The 20746-nt window shown below is 39.3% G+C and overlaps 1 protein-coding gene across 2 annotated transcripts in view; it reads left to right on the top strand.

The window, feature by feature from the left end:
- Positions 1-1068: 1068 nt before the first annotated feature.
- The window catches only part of NIM1K (NIM1 serine/threonine protein kinase), a 44443-nt gene continuing 24765 nt past the window's right edge, over positions 1069-20746 (top strand). Inside the window, exon 1 of one of the 2 annotated variants that reach the window (XM_042455493.1) lies at positions 1069-1170. The gene's annotated coding sequence lies outside the window, so the exon portion shown is untranslated. Of the gene's footprint in view, positions 1171-12846; positions 13244-20746 lie in introns of those variants that run through there. The other variant, XM_042455494.1, reaches the window with a different exon arrangement.

Here is a 20746-nt window from a genome sequence, read left to right as displayed (position 1 = left end):
GGGCTATACAATAATAATTGTATTAAATAATTGTTAAATATTAATATTATTATTATTATTAGTATAACAATAATGATAAATATTTAATAATAATTAAATAAGTATTTTATTAATAATTAGTTTATTATTATTATTAAAATAAAATAATAATAAACTAATTATTTAGTTATTAAATATTATTATTTTATATATAATTAATCATTATTATTTAATAATAATAATAATAATAATAATAATAAATAAAGTTTTTATTTATATACCGCACCTTCCTCAGATCAGGGCGGTTTACACAAGTTACAATTACACATACAATGCATTAAAAACAAACACCATACAGTATACAATAAAATAAAGGGAATGGTGAGGGGGGAGGGAATCAGGTCCAGCATTCTTCTCTCCCTCTGAGGCCTGGACCAAGGCAGATGGACCGGAGGGAGGGCTCTTCTTCTTCAGGCTAGCCCCTGATGGTACTGGGCCAGCCTTCTCTCTCCCTCAGAGGCCGAAAGATGACAGGGAGGGAGGATTACAAATAATTACAAATAATTATTTGTAATAATACAAATTATTATTGTATAGGGCCATGTAAATTCATAATAATTGTATTTAATAATTATTAAATATTAATAATCATAATAATTTTTATTATTATTATTATTATTATTATTATTATTTAGGGCCATATAAAATAATAATTGCATCTAATATTTATTAAATATTATTATTTAATAATAATAATAATAATAATATTTAATAATAATAATAATAATAATAATAATAATAATAATAATAATAATAATAATAAACTACAATTCCCAGGATTCCCTTGCCCTGATTTGGAGAGAGGCTTCACTCAGCCAACTAGGCCTCCCCGGTTGCTATTGAAACGAGCCAACGCTCTCTCTGTTCGAACGCCTGCCCTGGACCACGCCCCCTCTGAAAGCGGATTGGCCAGTCTCTCCCAGACCACGCCCCCTAAGCGAGGTGATTGGTCAGCCTCTTCCCCGCGCTGGCTCGCTCTGGTTTTGCCCTCCTTCAGGCGCCGCTTGCGGCAGTAGCGCCTGGAGGGCTCTGAGGCAGCTGCAGAATCTGGCTGCTCCTGCAGTCAAGACCCGGCAGGGAGCTGTAGCATCATCGCCTCCTCTTCCTCCTCCTGGTTCCTTTTCTCCGCAGGTAATAAGGGTGAGGAGCCAGCATGGTGTCAGGCTGTGGTTGCATCCGCACTGCAGAATTAATCCAGTTTGACACCGCTTTAACTGCAATGGCTCAGTGCTGTGGGATTCTGGGAATTGTAGTTTTGCTGTTGTGTGGCTTTTGGCAAGGTTTCTTCAGAAGGGGGGAATTGCTATTACCATCTTCTGAGGCTGATGGAGTGTGACTTGTCCAAGGTTGCCCAGTGCGTTTCAGTGGCAGAGCTGGGATTTGAACCCTGGCCTCCAGAATCATAGTCCAGTGCTCAAACCACTATAATATTATGTGGGGTACTATTATTATTATGGGTGGGGTGTGCATATATATACATATATATATATATATATATGTATCCTATGTGACCTAGAGTCACACAGTACTATATACCCAACTCTCTTCCATGCCAGCATTCTCTGAAGATGCCAGCCACAGATGCCATCAGGAATAAACTCTTCTAGAACAGCCCGAAAAACCCATGAAAAACTGTCATACATATACATTATGTGTAAAGTGCTGTAAATTTACACAGCGCTGTCCGTACAATCGGTTAAAAACAGGTAACACACCATATTGCCTCTGAAATTACCTTCAATGGGTTTCATGGCTGTGCAGAATTTGAAAAGGTGGCAGAGTTCTGGAGTCCAGCCAGTTCACAGGGCAGATCTCCAAATGCTGAAGCCGAGAGAGTGTGACTTGCCCAAGGTCAGCCAGTGGGTTTTTACGCTCGAGTCGGGACTCGTCTCCAGAGTCATGATCCAACATTGAAACCACTGTCTCTGGCAGAGAAGGCTCAATGTCTCGCAAAACTACAGTTCCCAAAACTCCATAGTGTTGAGCCTTGGCACTTTAAATAGTGTCAGACTGGATTATTTCTGCATTGCGGATGCAGCCCAAGACTCTGGAGACCATGCAGCGCCATTGAAACCCAGTGGTGGACCTTGAGCAAGTCACACTCTCTCAGCCACAGAGGATGGAAATGGCAAAACCCCTCTGAACAAATCTTGCCAAGAAAACAACCAGATTGGGTTGCCATAAGTCGGAAACAACTTGGAGGGCACACAACAACAACAGCAGGGGTAGTGGTGCCTAGTGGGGCTTCTCTCTTGCCTCGGTTTCCAGCAGAGATGTGGTTGGAGCTCCTCCTTCTTTGCAAAGTACCATAGCATCCAAAATGCACTAAAGAATGATGCTTTTATTTGACCAACCAAAATGTACAAAATGCATGATGCAAGCTTTCAAAGCTCCACTGGCTTCTTTGTTAGGCCAAGGTATTAAAAATCATATGGAAGAATATATATGTGTGTGTGTGTCTATGATGATGATGATGATGATGAAACCATTGGAACTTTGAAAGCTTGCATTGGGCATTTTGGTTTTTCCGAAGAAAGGTATTGCTGTTTCTTGAGTTTTGGATGTTGGTGTACTTTGTTGTGTGGCCAACATGGCTATCAATGAATATTGTTCTTTGCAGGGTTCCTTGGAAGTCAGTAACCTCCCAAATTAGCTGTGAGGGTTAAATGGGGAAAACTGGAGTCCCTTTGGATGTCTGTGAGTACCAAGAAGGGGTGCATCTGCACTGTAAAAGTAATGCAGCTTGACTCCACTTTATCATTCACACTGCAGAAATAAAGCAGTCCGGCATCACTTTAACTGCTATGGCTCAATGCTTTTTAATCCAGGGATTTGTAGTTTTGTGATTTTAATCCAGGGATTTGTAGTTTTCCCTGTTAGAGAGCTCTGGTGTCCCACAAAACTGCAAGTCCCAGAATTACATAGCATTGAGTCATGGCTATTAAAGTGGTGTCGTCAAACTGCTTTATTTCTGCAGTGTGGTAGCAGCCCTAAGCAGTGTAACACCACCCTGTGGATCTGTGGGATTTGTAGTTTTGCAGGGTCTTCAGCCTTCTCAGCCTCACAAAACTAGAAATCACAGGCTTCTGTAGGATGGAGTCATGGGAGTTAAAGTGGTGGCAAACTGCATTATTTCTACGCAAGGAGACAGAATGAGTGTGGAAGGGGGTCTCTCTCTTTCTCTTTGCACCCTTCCTCCAAATGGTATCTCTTCCAAGTGTTTTGTACTACATCCTCCATCCTCCTCCTCATTGGTAATGCTAGCGGGGGGTGTTGGGAATTGTCATCCAATAGATCTGGAAGGGCAGACCACTTGGGACCAAAAACTCCTAGAGCCCTATAAATAATGATAATGATGATGATGATAATCATCATCATCATCATCATCATCATCATTTCTTACCCATCTCTTCCCATGGATAGCCTGGGTGGAGCAGCAATTTGGGGCATTATGAAAAGGGCAGCAAGCTGTTAGATATAATGTCGTTATAATTTTTTCCTGGGTGGAATGGGAAGAGGTGTTTGAGGTGTTTCTTGTCTGCTGTCCCAAAATAACTGTGCTGCTTTTGAGTACTATATACACTTTAGCTTGAATGGGCGGAGGGATGTGCATGCACCATTTGCATGTTTTCGGCCAGCCCTGCAAACTCCAAAATAAGTTACACAGGAGACTAAAAATCACATGTTGTGTGTGTCAGAACTGTTTTGTGATCTCCTTGTAATAAATGTCACTTTAATTATGGAGTATTGCACAAATAAGGCTCATGAATACTCCTTAAAATAAGGAGCAGGTTGCAAGCCTTTGCGATGAGGTTGGCTCTAATCCACAGTTTAGGCAGCAATGAAAGTCACCAAGGAACATTTTGCTATTCTGTTTGTGGGACTTAAAAGTTAGACAAATGATGTAAAGGGTGTGGTTGAAGGCATGGTACAGACACAGGTTTTTCATGGAATGTAATATACATTGCTGCAATCAGTTGTTTTACATGAAAAAAGTGTTTGCTACAGCTGGTGTTAGCAAGTAAGGTAAATGAAGATGGCATATTCTGGGACCCTGGCTCAGTCAGGTTTCGTAAAGATAATAATGCCAAGATGTTTGGAAAGAGACGTATGTCTAATGTCATCCATGATTGTGCATGCAAAAAACACACAGGTATAGAACACCCTGCTGAAGAGTATACAGTGGGCTCTTGGTATCCGCTGGGGTTTTGTTCTAGGACCCCCTGTGGATACCAAAATCTGTGGATGTTCCAGTCCTATTATATACAATGGCATGGTGTCCCTTACATAAAATGGCATAATCAAGGTTTGCTTTTTGGAATTTATATAGTTTTTTCATATTTTTAGTCGTGGATGCTTGCATCTGTGGATAAGGAATCCATAGATATGGGGATGTGTATGCTAGCATGACCACTTTGGTTGGTGGGGGTCTAAGAGAAAAAGAGCTTATTTATTCATATAAATCCAAAACACACTGCAAAAATAATCCAGTTTGAGAATGCTTTAATTGCCCAGTCTCAGTGCTAGGAAATCCTGGGAATTGTAGTTTATTGTGGCACCAGAGCTCTCCGGCAGAGAAAGCGAAATTCTCACGAAACTACAGTTTCCAGAATTCCCTAGCAGTGACTCAGGGCAGTTAAAGTGTGGCTTTAAAAGAAAATGCATCATTTCTGCAGTGTGTTTTGGGCCATAGAGAGAATGGCTGGATTGGCAACTTAATCTCAGTTCAGCTACTTGATTTACAGATTGATTAAACAGAAGCATAGAGTTGGAAGGGACCCAAGGGCAATCCAATCCAACCCTCTGCCAATGCAGGAATCCACCATTAAAGCATCCCTGATAGTTGACCACCAAACCAAATTTTAAAACACTCCAGTGCAGGAGAATCCACCACTTTCTGAGAGTCCATTTCTCTGTCCGACAGCTTTTCCCACCAGGAGCTTGTTCCCAAATTTTAATTGGACTTCCCTTTCTTCTCATTTGAATCCATTAGTTTGGGTTCTATCCTCAGGAGCAGCAGAAAACAAGTTTGTTCCATCTTTTAGATGATAGTCCTTCTGATATTCTGATACATAAATAAAATAAAAGTGCATAATCGTGAGGTGGCTTTTAGATGAGGTGTGTGTTGTTGTTGTGGTTTGTTGTTTTTTATTAATGTATGCAATCATATACTGTTTTTATTTGATGTTTTAATTGTTTTAAAACTTTGTGATTTTTTAAAGATATATTTTTATTTGTGAGTCACCTTGGGTCCCTTTCTAGGAGGTAGGTGGTATGAGAAACAAACAAACAAAGAAATAAAAGTATTTGGCTATTATATCACCTCTCAGGCATCTCTTCTACAAGCTAAAACCTTCAACTGCTCTGGTTTGTAGACCTTTAACCATCTTGGTCACCCTCTTCTGGGCATACTGTTTGATTTATGCTCTGCCTTTCCTCATAAGAGCTCTGACTAGCTAACAATCTTTCATTAAAGTGTATAGTTAAAATGAAAAATTACTGAAAATAGCTAATGATAGCTTGCACTGGACAGGAAAAGGCTAGATTATGAGGTGCTGGAGTAGTCTACATGTCTCTTTTTTGCCAACCACCCACAATTTTTTTACCCTGCTTGATGGTAGGGCCAGCCCTAAATAAGAGTTGTGGGAGAGGGTACCAGGCAATAGGAAAATAATATAATTGTGATCTGGCTTTTTAAAAAATATGTATTGTATGGAAAAAGTAGCCATAAGAAAGAGTTCACTGTACATGTAATGAAGAGGGCTGTTTACAAGGGGAAATGTCAGCCAGACACCTTTCTTCCTTTCACAGTTCACCTTGTTGGTAAACAGATGTGATCTTCCGATGAGTAATCCACCTCTTAATGAATCTGAGCACTGTTTGTGACTCAGCCCCTTGACACAAACAACAGCAAAATGTGTATGTTTGTCTTTGCTGACAATGCATCCTGGGCTAGCACTGCATGAAAACAGATCTGTTCTGAAGGGAATAATAGAATACATTTTCTGTTCGTTGTCCTGACAACTATGGCTGGACACAGCATTTTGTTAATCCAGGCAGATTAATCTAATTTCAAGATTAGCTCATTGGTATCAAGGATCAGAAGCAGGGGGAGACTCCTATCTGGGATCAATGCCATGGGATTTTTTTTTAAAGCCACACTTCTCTGTTTATGTGACACAATATACATTTCTGTCTTCCACTAAACCATAATTAAATATGACAAGAACAAACTTTCTATCTCTTTTTGGAAACACCAAAGAAGTTGCAGAACTGGATGGTTACCATCTGATCCTATGGTTTAGCATGACATCCAGATGGCAATTGTGTAATCCCAGAGTTTAGAAAAAATGTGCTATTTAGACATTTTAATTTAGAAAAGTTACTACCCATAGAATCTCTCAGAGAACATGGCTGTTGTCTCTGTAGGTTGGAGGAAATGGTGTATTCTGAGCAAGTGTTAAACATATACTGTAGAGTTAAGGCTGGTCTAGGACAATAATGAAGTTATTGTATGTGTTGTGTGTGTAACTGGAGTGTCATCAAATTGCATTCTGGATACAATGGAATTCCTTGCAAGTTCAAGCAGAGCATGGAGGGTGTCTTAGAAATGGCAGATAAAAGTAGTTTGCTCACCTGTATTCATCTCCATCTGTAATACATAATTACACATGTTGTAAAGAACTGGCTGTATGTGGTGAAACCAGTCTCAGTATCTTTTACAGTGCAAAAAGCTTGCACAACAAAAAAAGCAATGTAGGTAGTGTTTCCTGATGATAGTTTGAAAAACATTGCCTTGAACGAAATGATCAAGGAAAATTTGTCTGTATCGCTGAAATTTATAATCCCAGTGAAGACAGTTTTATCTGATATTAATTTCACCTCATCTTTGTGAAGCCAGGAAGTAAAAAGAAATTTAAGATTTACATCCCCCGGCACAGAGTTAGTGGGAGATCTGCTAAAATGGCTTGGTATGTTACTGATATTTCCTAAAAATGTTTTCCATTGTATGCTATATGCCAGTCATCTGATCTGTCATTTGATGCCAATCCATCTCTTGCTTATTCAATCATAATGTTGAATTTGCCACAGTTTTCCTAGTACCTGTTTGATGGACTCTTTCTTTTATGTTTTGCAATGGGATTTTTAATAGGTTATAATCAAATTTAAGTCTCACACACTCATATGGGAGTGTACATCATATGAGGTTTGGTTGGCATGAGAGGCCAGTATTGCAGGATTAACTTTGGAGGAAGATGATGCTTTATATCTGTGCATATAACCGAAAAAGTGGCCTAATGGGTGGTTTTCTTTTTGTTCTCTCTTGAATAACACAGTCTCAGGATGAGGCAGGCGGCTAATCTCTGGAGAATTAAGTAATTGCTCTCACAGCTTTGCCTCAGAGCTTGCCTTTTGCTGCTGTGCATGCATATGCCGAAGCACAAGGTTGTGGGAACTCTCCAAGGGTTATGGGAATTTTTCAGACGCTCTTTCTAAGGTGGTGATGGTGGCAGCCTGTGCTGTAATCTCATGGAGGAGTCTAAACCTTGAGGCCGAAGGGCAGACCATTTGCATGTTAATGCACTGGTAGAAGGCCTGTAGAACTGGGCTTGCCTCCTCTTTCCTCAATCTTTATGTTCTCCAGAACAATGGGCAGAATCAAGTCAGTGGCTAGAATTCAGTAAGAGCCCACTTTCCTTTCTCTCTCTTTCACAGCAATTGCTTACAAATGATTGATTTCTTTATTATGTTTCTCCTGCTCACCCATCCCTTTCTAAGAGAGCTCACAGCTTTGTATGTTAAATAGCCATCCATTCACAATTGTGGCTGAATGAACCAGATGTACTTAGCTTTGGAGAGATGTAGCAAAACAAGCTGCTATTCGATGTGCTGTTTTTAACATACACATCTGTTAACAGTTGGAGGTGTGAGTATGGGGTATTTAACTGGTCCATTAAGTACCATACTGACTTTCTCAAGTTAAGGAAGATACACCTTTTTTTAGACCATCCCTGTGTGTGTCAGGGATTACTGAGCAAAATATAAGGAAATACATATGAATTTTTACTTTGCATTGTAAGCTAGCATGTTGACTACTGTTCCACTTTTGGTACAGAGCAGGCTATGAACCAGAGGTGGAGACCACGTGATCTTCCAAATGATGTTGGATTGCAACTCCCATCATTGCTTATGACTGAGTGGTTGGGCAGATGGGGTTTCCATCCAGCAATATCTGAAGGGCCACACGTTTTCATCTCCCTTATGAATCTTAAATATGGAGATGAGGGATAATTTCCTGTGATATTAGGGAAAGATGAAGGTTAAGAGGCAGTCTCGTTTATCAGAATTTGCAGAGAAATGCACTGAATCCCTTATACATTCCTCTTAAGACTTAACTTCAATACAAGGAAACCAGGCAGTTTTCTCCATAGTAGGACTCAGGCAGTTCACAAAAGAATCAGTTAAAGCCCAACAATCCTTTTTAAACTGTTTATAACAGTATAGTGTTAATTAAAGTGCATACAAAAGTTAAACAAGGAAAAAGCATATCCCAAAAAAAGCCTCCCAGTGTCTGATTACATATTAAAAATCTGCTTAAACAAAAAAGTCTTTGCCTGCTGGCAAAAGGAGAGCAGGAAAGGGGCCAGTAAGCCGACATATTGCTAAGCTAGCTTTCGGGTTTACCTCCAAAGATGAAACTGCTTTACAAATAACAATACCATAACCAGCATCCACATTTGTTTTACATCAGGCTACAAGACCTGGGACTGTGAAGCAATTAACACCCTTTGAAGATATATATTTTGCTCTATGTGATCCACGTCAACAGATAGTGTTATGAATTGTTGTCTAGAATGACACATGCAAAATTATTGGGTTAATTACGCAAACATTTCAATACAACATGAACAGAAGCAGGGAAATCAGCTTTACAGTTGGTTCTCTGTATCCACAGATTTTGCATCCACACATTCAACCATCCATGGCTTGAGAAATATATATATATATATATATATATATATATATATATATATATATATATATTACAAAAACAAACCTTGATTTTGCCATTTTATATAAGTGACATCATTTTACTGTGCCATTATATATAATGCTGTGCCTAAGAAGTTTGACTCTTGTTGATCACCATAGCATCTTGAACACAGCCACTTCCATTTGATTATGGAAGGTAAGGGTATAGCCACTCTGCCCAACTATAGTAGTTTCATACCAGTTTAATTTAACTGGCCCGATCCTATGGAATGCTGAGATTTGTAGCTTTTTAAAGACTTACAATTCTTTAGGACGTTACCTTGAACAATAGCATTTGAACTCTTTAGCTGCCAGTTCTAAACATCTCCCTAAATTACAAATACCAGGATTCCTTAGGTTTAAAACCATGGCAGTTAAAGTTTTGTCAAAACTGTACTGCTGTGCAATGTGGGATATACTCTAAGTAGGCCAGGCCTCTTTTATTCTAGGACAGGAATTTTTTTGTTCTGTTCTTGTTTTTATTTTAGTACAAAGTGGCTTGCTTACATGTGTGCTTTTTCTTAATTTGTCCTGTTTCTCACTCTGGAGATTATCACACACAGACGGGATATGGAAGGGATCATCCCCCCCCCCCCATCCCATCCATGACAACAATCGCATGAAAGCCTTTAATAACGTAGCACTGATCCTGCCATTATCCTGCCATTGAAGCAGCACTGCATTAACACAAACTCCCAAATGCAAAATGCCAGGCAATGCCACTTCAGTGCCAGGACAATAACAGGTTCAGCGCAAGTCATATGAAAATCTTTCATGTGATCACTGTCACTCACACTTTCCAGACAGGATACTGTCTGGATAAATGCAACGTTCTCTGAAAGTCCTTTCAGCAATCGCGTGGGAAGGACGGGAGAGGGAGGGACAATGACACCCCGCCCCCGTGTGATAATCTCTTCTGTATCAAACTCAAAGCCAAACTAGACCAGATAGTCCTATTCTGATTTAAGGGGTGGGATGGGGTGGGTGTCTCCAATTTAATGTGTGTCTGTGGGGGGGGGGTGGTTAAATTGCTGATAGCAACAACGATATTTCACCTGCTTTGCTGCTCAGTGTTTTCCCCCTCTGCCTTGCATTTGCACTTGATTTATGTGGGATGTTATTACTGCTGAAGCCACACTAGGTCAGAATGAAGGTGCATTGACTCTCTCTGCATCCATCTAGGGCAGTGATGGGCAACCTTTTTGGCGTGGTGTGTCAAAATTCGGCAAAAAATTGAGCATGACTTGCGTGGTGTGTCACTTCGACAAAAAAACATAATTTACAAATGTAGGACACATTTTTTGAAAAATGGAGGACACGCCAAAAAATAATGATTTAAAAAAAATGTTAATATAAATGCATGTTTCTTAGACATGGTCAAAATGGAGGACACTTTGTTATTTAATAACAAAAATAAAATAAAATAAAATAACCAAGGCCGGGTCATATATTTAAAAATAAATCAAATAAATACAAAACCAAGGCTGGGTTGAATATATTAAAATAAAATAAAATAAGAATAACCAAGGCTGGGTTGAATAGATTTAAAAATAAAATAAAATAAAATAAAATAACCAAGGCTGGGTGGAAGTATTTAAAAATAAAATAAAATAAATAAAAACACAAGGCTGGGTTGAATTATTTAAAATAAAATAAAAAAATAAAAAAACCAGGCTGGGTTGATATATTAAAATAAAATAAATAAAATAAAAACCAGGCGGGGTTAATATATTTAAAATAAATAAAATAAAATAAAATAACCAAGCTGGGTTGAATATATTTAAATAAAAAATAAAAAAAATAAAAAACCAGGCTGGGTTGAATTGATTTAAAATAAATAAAATAAAAACAGAAACCACGGCGGGTTGAATATTTAAAAATAAAATAAAAAAATACAAGGCTGGGTTGAATATATTTAAAAATAAATAAAATAAATAAATAAACAACCAAGGCTGGGTTGATATATTTAAAAATAAAATAAAAAAAATAAAACCAAGCTGGGGTTGATATATTAAAATAAATAATCAATAAAATATAAAAAAACCAAGGCTGGGTTGAATTATTTATTTAAAATAAAATAAAATAAAATAAAATAACCCAAGGCTGGGTTGAATAATTTAATCAAAATAAAATAAAATAAAACCAGGCTGGGTTGTTATATTTCTATTTAATAAATAACGGCTGGGTGTGTTTTTAATAAATAAAATAAAAAACCAAGGCTGTTGGTATATTTTAAAAATAAATAAATCCATAAATAACACGGCTATATATTTAAAAATAAAATAAAATAAAATAACCAAGGCTGGGTTGAATATATTTAAAAATAAAATAAAATAAAATAAAAAACCAAGGCTGGGTTGAATATATTTAAAAATAAAATAAAATAAAATAAAATAACCAAGGCTGGGTTGAATATATTTAAAAATAAAATAAAATAAAATAACCAAGGCTGGGTTGAATATATTTAAAAATAAAATAAAATAAAATAAAAAACCAAGGCTGGGTTGTATATATTTAAAAATTAAAAAAAAAACTTTTCCCTCCCCCTGCCCCAGAGGCCTATCCTCCTCCTTTGCCGCCTCCTCCTCCTCCTCTTACTCCTTTGCCGCCGCCGCCTCCTCCTCCTCCTTTGCCTCCTCCTCCAAGGCTCCTGACACTGGCCAATGGCAGACTGGGGCTGGAAACTAGGCCAGCCCCTGCTCATCTGCCATTGGCCAGAAGGCTTAGGAGGCAAGCAATATTAAATAGGATTTTCCCATCCTCTTGTTTTTCTTCTTGTGTAGTTCATCTCTAAAACAGAAGCCTTGTACATTGTAGTATCACAGCATGGAAGAAGAAAAACAAATGTGAAACAAGATAGGGAACAGAAGTTATGGATTTTATTTTATTATGGACACAAAACACTTCAAATGTAACATTCTTTGTCAAGATGAATCAAATTCCTATAGCTAAAAATATGCTGGGATTTAGCATTGTTTACAGTTTACTGTTCTAGAGGTTCCCCCCCCCCTTTCCCCTCCAAACTGGAGCCCTTTCCCCCATCCTTTAATTAATTTCTGTTTAACTTTATTACATGTGCAACATTTTCAAACCACTGTTTTCTTACTTTCTTTTTATTTTCCTTGGTCAGTAATTTCACTAAGCTATTAAAGACAACTGACAAATCAGTCCATATAGAATAGTGAAACATTCAGGACATTGTTTACATTAAAGTGAAGCTATTTATAAAGGACACGAGAAGAGTATCGCAGCGGGACAGCAGAAAGTCGTCAATATTTATAAAGTGCTTTTCATCCCAAGAACTTGTTGCAGTCTACATACTCCCTCTTCCCAATTTTAATTTGTCAAAAACCCTGTGAGAGAAGTTACCATTATAGAATATGGCTGGCCAAACAAAGATCACTGCATGAGCTTCATTGCCGAGTGTTGATTTGAATCTGGATTTGTCTTAACTCCCTGACTACTCAGTTCCCCTCCCTGTACATTCTCATATTGTCCTGCTGTAGCGCATGTGTATTTCTTTAGCTGGGGTATGATACCGTGATGTCATCACTCTGTTGTCTTTTCACCTCCGATAACTTCTGGTAACCCGCTTGTGAGGTTTTAAGATGACATCCAAGAAGTTGTTTATTGATTTTATGTGCACTCTTGTGTCCATAATGAAGAGGGAAAGGGAGTGAAGAAGGCGAAGGGCTCGCATTGCCAGATCCCTTGTGCGTAATGTGCAATGGAAGGGGTGCTTTGGCCAGAGCATTGTTGTTGGCTGCCAGAGGTGAGGTTGCCTAGCCTGGGTAGCAACTTGGACTCGTATCCTGCGTTGGTGGGTTTGACCTCGTGAGCGGTCGAATTGGTGGCAAGAAGAAGTGCTTCAACAATGGGACGACAAGATGCGGATGTCTAGCTTTCGCATGAGGCGAGAGACACTTTTCAATCTAGCAAACATTTTGCGTTCAGAGCTTCAGTGCAGTGAGTCAAGGCTCAAAAGTCCCATCTCAGTGGAGGAGAGGGTAGCACTGACCATTTGGTGGCTTTCAAGCCCACTGCTATATCGGAAGGTGGCTTCTCGGTTGGAATTGGTGCTTCTACAGCAGCAGAAATTGCCATAGAAGTCTGCCTGGCCATGAAGAAGCTGTTATTAAAGAAAACTGTCCAGCTTGGAAACTACCATACGGTGGGTTTATTAATTTTTTTAAAATTGTTTTCATTTTCCACTCTGCAACAGCATATATACAGTGTGTGTGTGTGTGTGTGTGTGTGTGTGTGTGTATCTTACATAATACACACGCGCAAACACACACTATTTTTTTTTTTTACATTCCTAAAGCTGAAAGTACAGTTGGCCCTTCTTATACACGGATTTTTTATACACGGATTCAAGCATACAAGGTTTGAAAATGTTCAAAAAAAGTATAAATTTCAAATATCAAACCTTGATTTTCCATTTTTTATACGGGACATAATTTTGTTATGTCATTATATTTAATGGGACTTGAGCATACATGGATTTTGTTATACACGGAGGATCTTGGAACTAAACCCCAGCGTATAATAAGGGGCCACTGTAGTGTCCATTTTGATAGTTCTAGTGGTAGCTTCATCACCACGTTGATCAATATTTCTTTGAAAATACAGTACGATTTCAATCAGAGCTGCATTACGGTTTCCTGTGCCAACAGAGGATGAACTAAATCGTGTCTGGTATTGCACAACTTTGACAAGTCACACTCTCTCAGCCCTAGAAGAAGGCAATGGCAAAACAATCCTCCTCTGAACAAATCTTGCCAAGAAAACCCTGTGATGGTTTCACCTTAGGGTCACCATAAGCTGAAAATTATTTGAAGGCAAGCCCAGCCTTTCTCTCCTTCTCTTTCTCCCATCCCATTCTTCTCCTCCTGCTGTCTCCCCCCCCCCCTTTTTTTTTTTTTTTATCCTCATCAGCAACCTGCTTTCAGAGATTACTTGTGTGGAGCTTTTGAAATTAACAGCCTGAACAGACAGGTCAAAATAAAGCTGCTTTGGATCACTTTGGGGGTATGCTGTTTAAATGATGCATGCATCCTAAGAGGCTGGAAGCTGCACCAAAGCCACGTTCCAGTCCTAAGGACTGAAGCACAGCTTTGTCGCAACTTCTGGACTCTTAAGATGCATGTGTCATTTAAACAGCATACTCCAGAGTTACCCAAAGCAGCTTTATTTTGGCCTGTCTGTTCAGGCCCTAAGGGAAGGACTGCAGATTGCCCCTACCTGTTTTAAAACTTTGACTGATTAGATAACAAGAATTGGTACTTGCTAGGCTGAATTAAGGTGATCACAGTATCAATAGCAATAGCAGTTGTAGCTTCATTTATATACTGCTTCATACCACTCTAAGTAATCTCTAAGAGGTTTACAACTGTAAGCTAATTGCCCCATCAAGCAAGGTACTCATTTTAGCAACCTGGAAAGGATGCAAAAATGAATTCCCCTCTGTTTATCGATGCAAGTAACTCTATTGGAATGCCAGCTTTGTATTGAAATGTGTGAGGTGTGTTGTTGGTGGTTGCCTTGTCGTCGTCTTCCTCCTCAGTGGTGCCTTCCCTGAGCAGAAGTCACTCCATTTCAGGCTTGAAGGAGGTGGCAGGTCTAGGCATCCTCCCTTTTTTATACTCCATTTGGTATAGCCAAGCTGAAATCTAGGAAGCAGCAACTGTGATGTGTTACCTAATATACAAAGGGATCTTGTAGCACTTTCGAGACTAAATGAAAGAAAGAAGTGGGTACCATGAGCTTTCGTAGACCTCAGCCTACTTCCTCAGATACATGCTTGGAGGGGAGAACGTGCATCTGAGGAAGTAGACTAAAGTCTACAAAAGTTCATGCTACCAGCTTCTTCCTTTCAGTTAGTCTCAAAGGTGCTGCAAAATCTCTTTGCATACTGATTTTCCAGACTAACATGACTATACCTTTGAATGTTACCTACTATCCCACGCAATCTGCAGCTGGGAAATGGATGGCCAGTTCTCCCATTCTTGGAGGAAGGATGTTGCGGGAAGGAGAGATCTGTTAGAAGAAACAGCTGCTTTTGCACTTGTTCTTGCTGCTCTTGTCCACTGAGGTAAAGGCTCTAACAGGCCTTTCATTCCAAGAATAATCTCTCAACATCCATCCTCTCTAACAAGATCTACAGCCTCCCAGTCCCCAATTTCTCTACTAACATTGCACTACAAGTAGAGAGCAAGTGAGAGTAGTACCAACAGCAGGATGGGCCCTGAGCCCTGGCATTTGCTCCATTTGTTCCACTGATAATCCAGCCTTGGCTACCTGTTCAACAAAGACTGGCTAGTAACCATGATATCTGGGGTGTCATCCCATAAAGTAAGTGTTGCCAACAAGGCAATGTTACTCAAATTCATAGTACAATGATAAGTACCAGTCTCTAGCAAGTTTTCAGGAAGGAAGGAAACAGTTATAATAAATGGGCACAAATATGGTACCAATCCCTGGCATCCTGTGCTGAAAAATTTGCTGGTACCCCCACATCAAGTAGCTTGAGACACACTGTTATAAGGGATATCTTTATTCAAAAAATAATAACACATCCACCTGCAAGGATTTCTCGTGCTTTAATATTGGATGATTAAAAAAGAACGGTGCAAAACCAAATAAGAACAGTTTTACTTCTGCGCTATTCTTTATTATTCTAAGAGAGACTTTTTAAAATTCCAAAAATGGCTTTCATTATTGACATTTACTCTTTAGATATTAGACTGTCATTGTGATGTTTTATTTCCTAGTTTAACAGTGTACGTTATTTTAAAAGTTTTGAGTAGAAAAGTGGTATATAAATTAAAATTGTATTTACAAATAGGATTTATCTGGCTCTCAGTTCTCACAAATAATTTTTCCTTCAAAGAATTTGTAATTAAGTGTCATGGAGTCCACCAGATGTTGCTGGATGACAAGCCTCTAGATAGCAAAGCCAATGGTGAGGAATGCTGAGTATTGCAGGCTAACAATGTTTGGAAGCCCACACAATTTCCACTTCTGCCCTAAATATCAGAAGCCCTGGACTTGTGCTTAGCCTGCTTACTGCTTAAATCCAGCCCTGGCCCTGCCTTGATGTAAAAGTGGAGGCTCCCACACACTTATTGTTAACTTGTGGCTGCCTGGTATGAAGCACAGTATTAAGCAAATCCAGGATGGGATTAGTCAGTGAATGAAATACCAGAAGTACTGTACTAACATGGATGTAAAAATAGCTTTGGCTATTTCAGAATTTCGGTCATGCAGTATTAGCTTGCAGACTCAGTTGCTCTTTAAAAAAAACCAACCGTCACTCTTAGAATTTCCATTCAAGCTTGGCTTTTCAAGCAACAACCTTTAGTTGGCATTTTAGAGACAGAAGATCCAGATTCACTTTCGCAGAGGCTTTTTCTGCTCAAACTTTTTATAGCTTGGATCACAGCAGTTTATGGTGAATGCTGCAGTTGGGGTTCAGTTTACTTAACATTAGGTAAGTTAGTAAATGGGAAGATGGTAGGCTGTAATGAGTGTGGGTTAGGCAGAACTTGAAGGAATGGAAGCTGGCATTCTTGCCCTGTCTTTGTTTTTCAACTGATTGTAAAACTTTGTTGTTGTTACTGTTGTTGCAAGTGAATTTGTACTGTTTTTTACATTAACATTTTTTAAAAGGGGATATAGTTTTTGGGCATTGGTATGTTGACTAAAGCATGCTTGTGTATATTTTTCAAACGTATACATTTTTCCTGTTTGCATGCTAGAAAGATACAAATATTGTTGTGCATAGTTTTTCTTCCAACAAAGTGAACCTCAAAGGCTTACAAAATCTGCATTTTTCACCGGCAAGTTCACCGGGGGTTGTGAAATGGATAGTATTTTCTAACCCCACTACAATGGATGTGGAGTGAACAAAATAAATAAATAAATAAATAAATAAAATACCAAATGACCATTGAATTAAAAGCTTGTGGATGGATATGTTCTTTTCACTGGCATGATCAGATGTCACTCTATCTGTGACTGGGCAATGGATAGTCACTTAAAGAACCAAAGACAGCGCCCAAGAAAGGGCTGCATCTGCGCTGCAGAATTAATGCAGTATAACTGCCATTGCTCAGTGCTGTGGAATCCTGGGATTTGCATTATTCTGGGATATGTAGTCTTCTCTGTCAAAGAGCTCTGGTGCCATAACAAACTACAAATCCCAGGATTCCACAGCACTGAGCCATGGCAGTTAAAGTGATGTCAAACTGTATTAAATCTGTAGTACAGATAAAACTAGGACTCCTCCTTCTTTCGTACTTGGGTCTTCCTTGGCATGCAGAACTTAACTGAGAGCAAGGAGGGTATTTAGTATAACTTCTCTCCTTTCAGGTCACTCGAGCATGAAGCTTTAGGCAAACAGCTGGGTTGCTTGGCACAAGAGGAGTGCAATTTAAGAAGATTGACCTCTGCTGAAATCCCTCTTTCTCTCTATGTACAGTATGTGTCTTACGTGGAGGATTTTGCCAGGAATCCCAACCCCTCCCTCAACACAGATCCCTTCTCAAGGAACAGAAATATCAATGCAAAGAGCTTAGAAAAACTACTTTGTTCTACAACACACAGAATCCCTCAGCCACCATGAGGTGTCATCCAACAAGTAACATTACCAAGCTCTACCCGTGGACATCACTGCTGAGTTATTATAAACTACTGTACTCTGATACCCTAACCTTTTACAGTAAGCCCTTGGTATCCTCTGGAATTTGGTTCCAGGACCAAAATCTGTGGATGCTAAAGTCCCATAAGATACAGTGATGCAGTAAAATGGTGTCCCTTATATAAAATGGCAAAGAAAGGTTTCCTTTATAGAATATATATATATTCAAGCCGTGGATGCTTATATCCGTGGATACAGAGAACTGAATGTGCCTGGAGCGTTCATCATGGACTATACTGCATTAAGTCATTCCCTTCTAGCCACTACAGCCCTTTCTACAAGATTAGATTTAGGGCAAGAACTTTTTTCTTTACTCTTCCCTTTTATTTAGCAATGGGCAGTGTTGTTCCAGTCATAGCTGTGCAAATAATCTTGGATTTCTTTGCCCCCTCCCCCCATTTATTAAAAAGGGCAGCTCTCACTTTTGTTTATAGAGACTGTTTTTAAGATATTGGGTTTTTGTAAATGGTTTGAATAGCACCATAAGTTAGTTTGCATGTCACCATAAACCAGGCTCCCCAGAGCAACGTGCATCTTTCAAATTCTGTGTTGTGATTTCTAACTGTGCTCAATATAGCTCTTTCTCTCTCTGCCAAATTAAAGGCACCCAATAAGGCGAAATTGAATTTCTCACCACTTGGGGAAGTTGCAGGGGCAGGTGAGACAAAATATTTTTTATAGTTTTTTGTGGGTTTTTCAAGCTATGTGGCCATGTTCTAGAAGAGTTTATTACTGACGTTTCGCCAGCATCTGCTGTGGCTGGCATTTCTCTGAAGATGTTAGCCACAGATGTTGGCAAAACATCAGGAATAAACTCTTCTAGAACATGGCCACATAGCCCGAACCCCCCCCCCCCAAAAAAAAACTATGGATGCTGGCCATGAAAGCCTTTGACTTCACAGCAAATAATAGTCATCATATTTCGTGTGGATTACTGGAAAAAGTAATTTCAAAAGACTCAAGGAAATCAAAAGAGGAGACAATTGAACACAGTTTCCATTCTATGAGAAAACCAAATTGGTGTGGAGGCATAATTTGTATTTCAAAGAGCTGTGAGAAACCTGTATGATAGAACAAAGCTGGAATGGAGATGAGTGATAGCCATGAGAACCTTAAATGCCATGTAAGTTGCACCTGGTTGTCTTTTATTATGTAAAGTAGCCACTGGGTTTAAAAAGAAGCCATGATAAAAAAAAAATTTTTTTTTTTTAAAAAGGTTGTGATCTCCTGTACTTTGTGGCTCACAGGTTTTTACAATGAAGTTGAATATTTCTTTCAAAAACAAATTTTGGAACATTGACCATTATTTATGGAATTAAAAAAAATGTTATTCTATCTGTTCAAACCAGTAATTTACTGCTCCATGGGAAATTAAGGCCGAATTCTACTGCCTTCTGAGAAGTGGTCACATCCATAAGTTGGATCTCAAAGGTCATATAGTCCAACCCCATCACCAGTGCAGAAAGTCCACTGCTACAACGACATTCATGCATCATCATCGTCATCATCATTATCTAATATTACTAATATCATCTTACATTACTATGATGTAATGTAAAAGAGAGACACATGCTATCACTTCTTATTGTTGGAATGAACACATCCAGGAGGCATAGGAAAGGAGAGAAGATAATGGCCAAGCAGGTAGTGAGAATCATGCAGTTTTCCAGCTGTTGTTGAACTGTATGTTCTAGGAAACCTAGCCAGAATAAGCAATGATGGCGTTCCAGTCCTGCAATATCTGGAACGCCATATGACTCTCTTCCAATGTAATGCAAGACCAGAATAAAATCTACCCATTCTGATTAAACTGCTCAGTCACAAGTGGGCCATTTATGCCCCCCTAAATGTTTCTAGACAGACAGTCCCATTATCCTTCTCTGTTGGCTATGGGAGTCATAGTCCGGTACCATCTGCAGATCCAAAAGATGTTGAGCCCTGTCTTAAACACCTGATAATCCTGTACCTCAGGGGTGGGAAACCTGGGGCCTTGAGTTCCCAAATCACCCCCCAGGGCTCCCCGTTGGCCATACCCAGTCCTGCTAGATAAATGATTTGTAGTTTAAAGCTTTTGTATATTTTTTGTCCTATTCTGAAAGGCTGGAGTGCCTCTCCTAAAACTTAGTTACTGGTAGTGGGTGCTTTAGGCTAAAGTATGATGATTTTATGGTTGCAACCTTTTCTCTTTGGTCCTAACCACCATGGGAATGCCTCCCCAGAACGTCTCTGGAATTCAGTGTGGCCCACAGAGTGAATGAGGTTCCTTACTCCTGCTGTATCTGCTGTACTAACTGGGACTGTGAGGTCCTCTTTGCAGAAGCTAACTTTAAACATAGGATCTGACATACTGGCCCGTGTCGACCATTTTGTTCTACTTTGGAGCATGTTTGGAAAACGGTGTATGTTCCAATCCTTTTTCTTCTGTGTGTTTCATACTTAACCTCCAAACCTGTCCAATTGCACCCTGAAGCATGTAGGATCCAGCGTGGTGTAGCGGTTTCAGCATTGGACTGTGACTCTGAAGATCAGAGTTCAAATGCTGGTCACTGGGTGACTTTGGGCAAGTCACACTCTCTCAGCCTCAGAAGATGGCAATGGCAAACCCCCTCTGAAGAAACCTGCCAATAAAACCCCATGGTAGGTTTGCATTAGGGTTGCTATAAGTTGGAAACGGTTTGAAGGCACACAACAACAATTAAAATGAAGCCCAACAATATATTTTAGAAGAAAAAGAGGAAGGAGTCTCTTGTTTGGCCACAGACAGATGCCCTCCTGATTTTGCAGGGACAGTCCTGATTAAGCCTCTGCTGTCCCACTTTTTTAGCTGCTTTTAATATGTTCCAGTTTCTGTCTCCTCCTTCCACTTTCGCCCTTCATCCTCAGCTTACTTCATTTCCTGCAAACTGAATTCTAAGTACAAAAGTAGTTTGCTCTCAATTAATTCAACAGAGGAGAGGAAGGGGCAGATTCTTG

The sequence above is a fragment of the Sceloporus undulatus genome, chromosome 2 (assembly GCF_019175285.1).
Source record: "Sceloporus undulatus isolate JIND9_A2432 ecotype Alabama chromosome 2, SceUnd_v1.1, whole genome shotgun sequence".
In the NCBI taxonomy this organism is placed as follows: Eukaryota; Metazoa; Chordata; class Lepidosauria; order Squamata; family Phrynosomatidae; genus Sceloporus; species Sceloporus undulatus.
The sequence above is the reverse complement of the archived record's forward strand: the minus strand, read 5'-3'. Positions and strand labels throughout refer to the sequence as shown.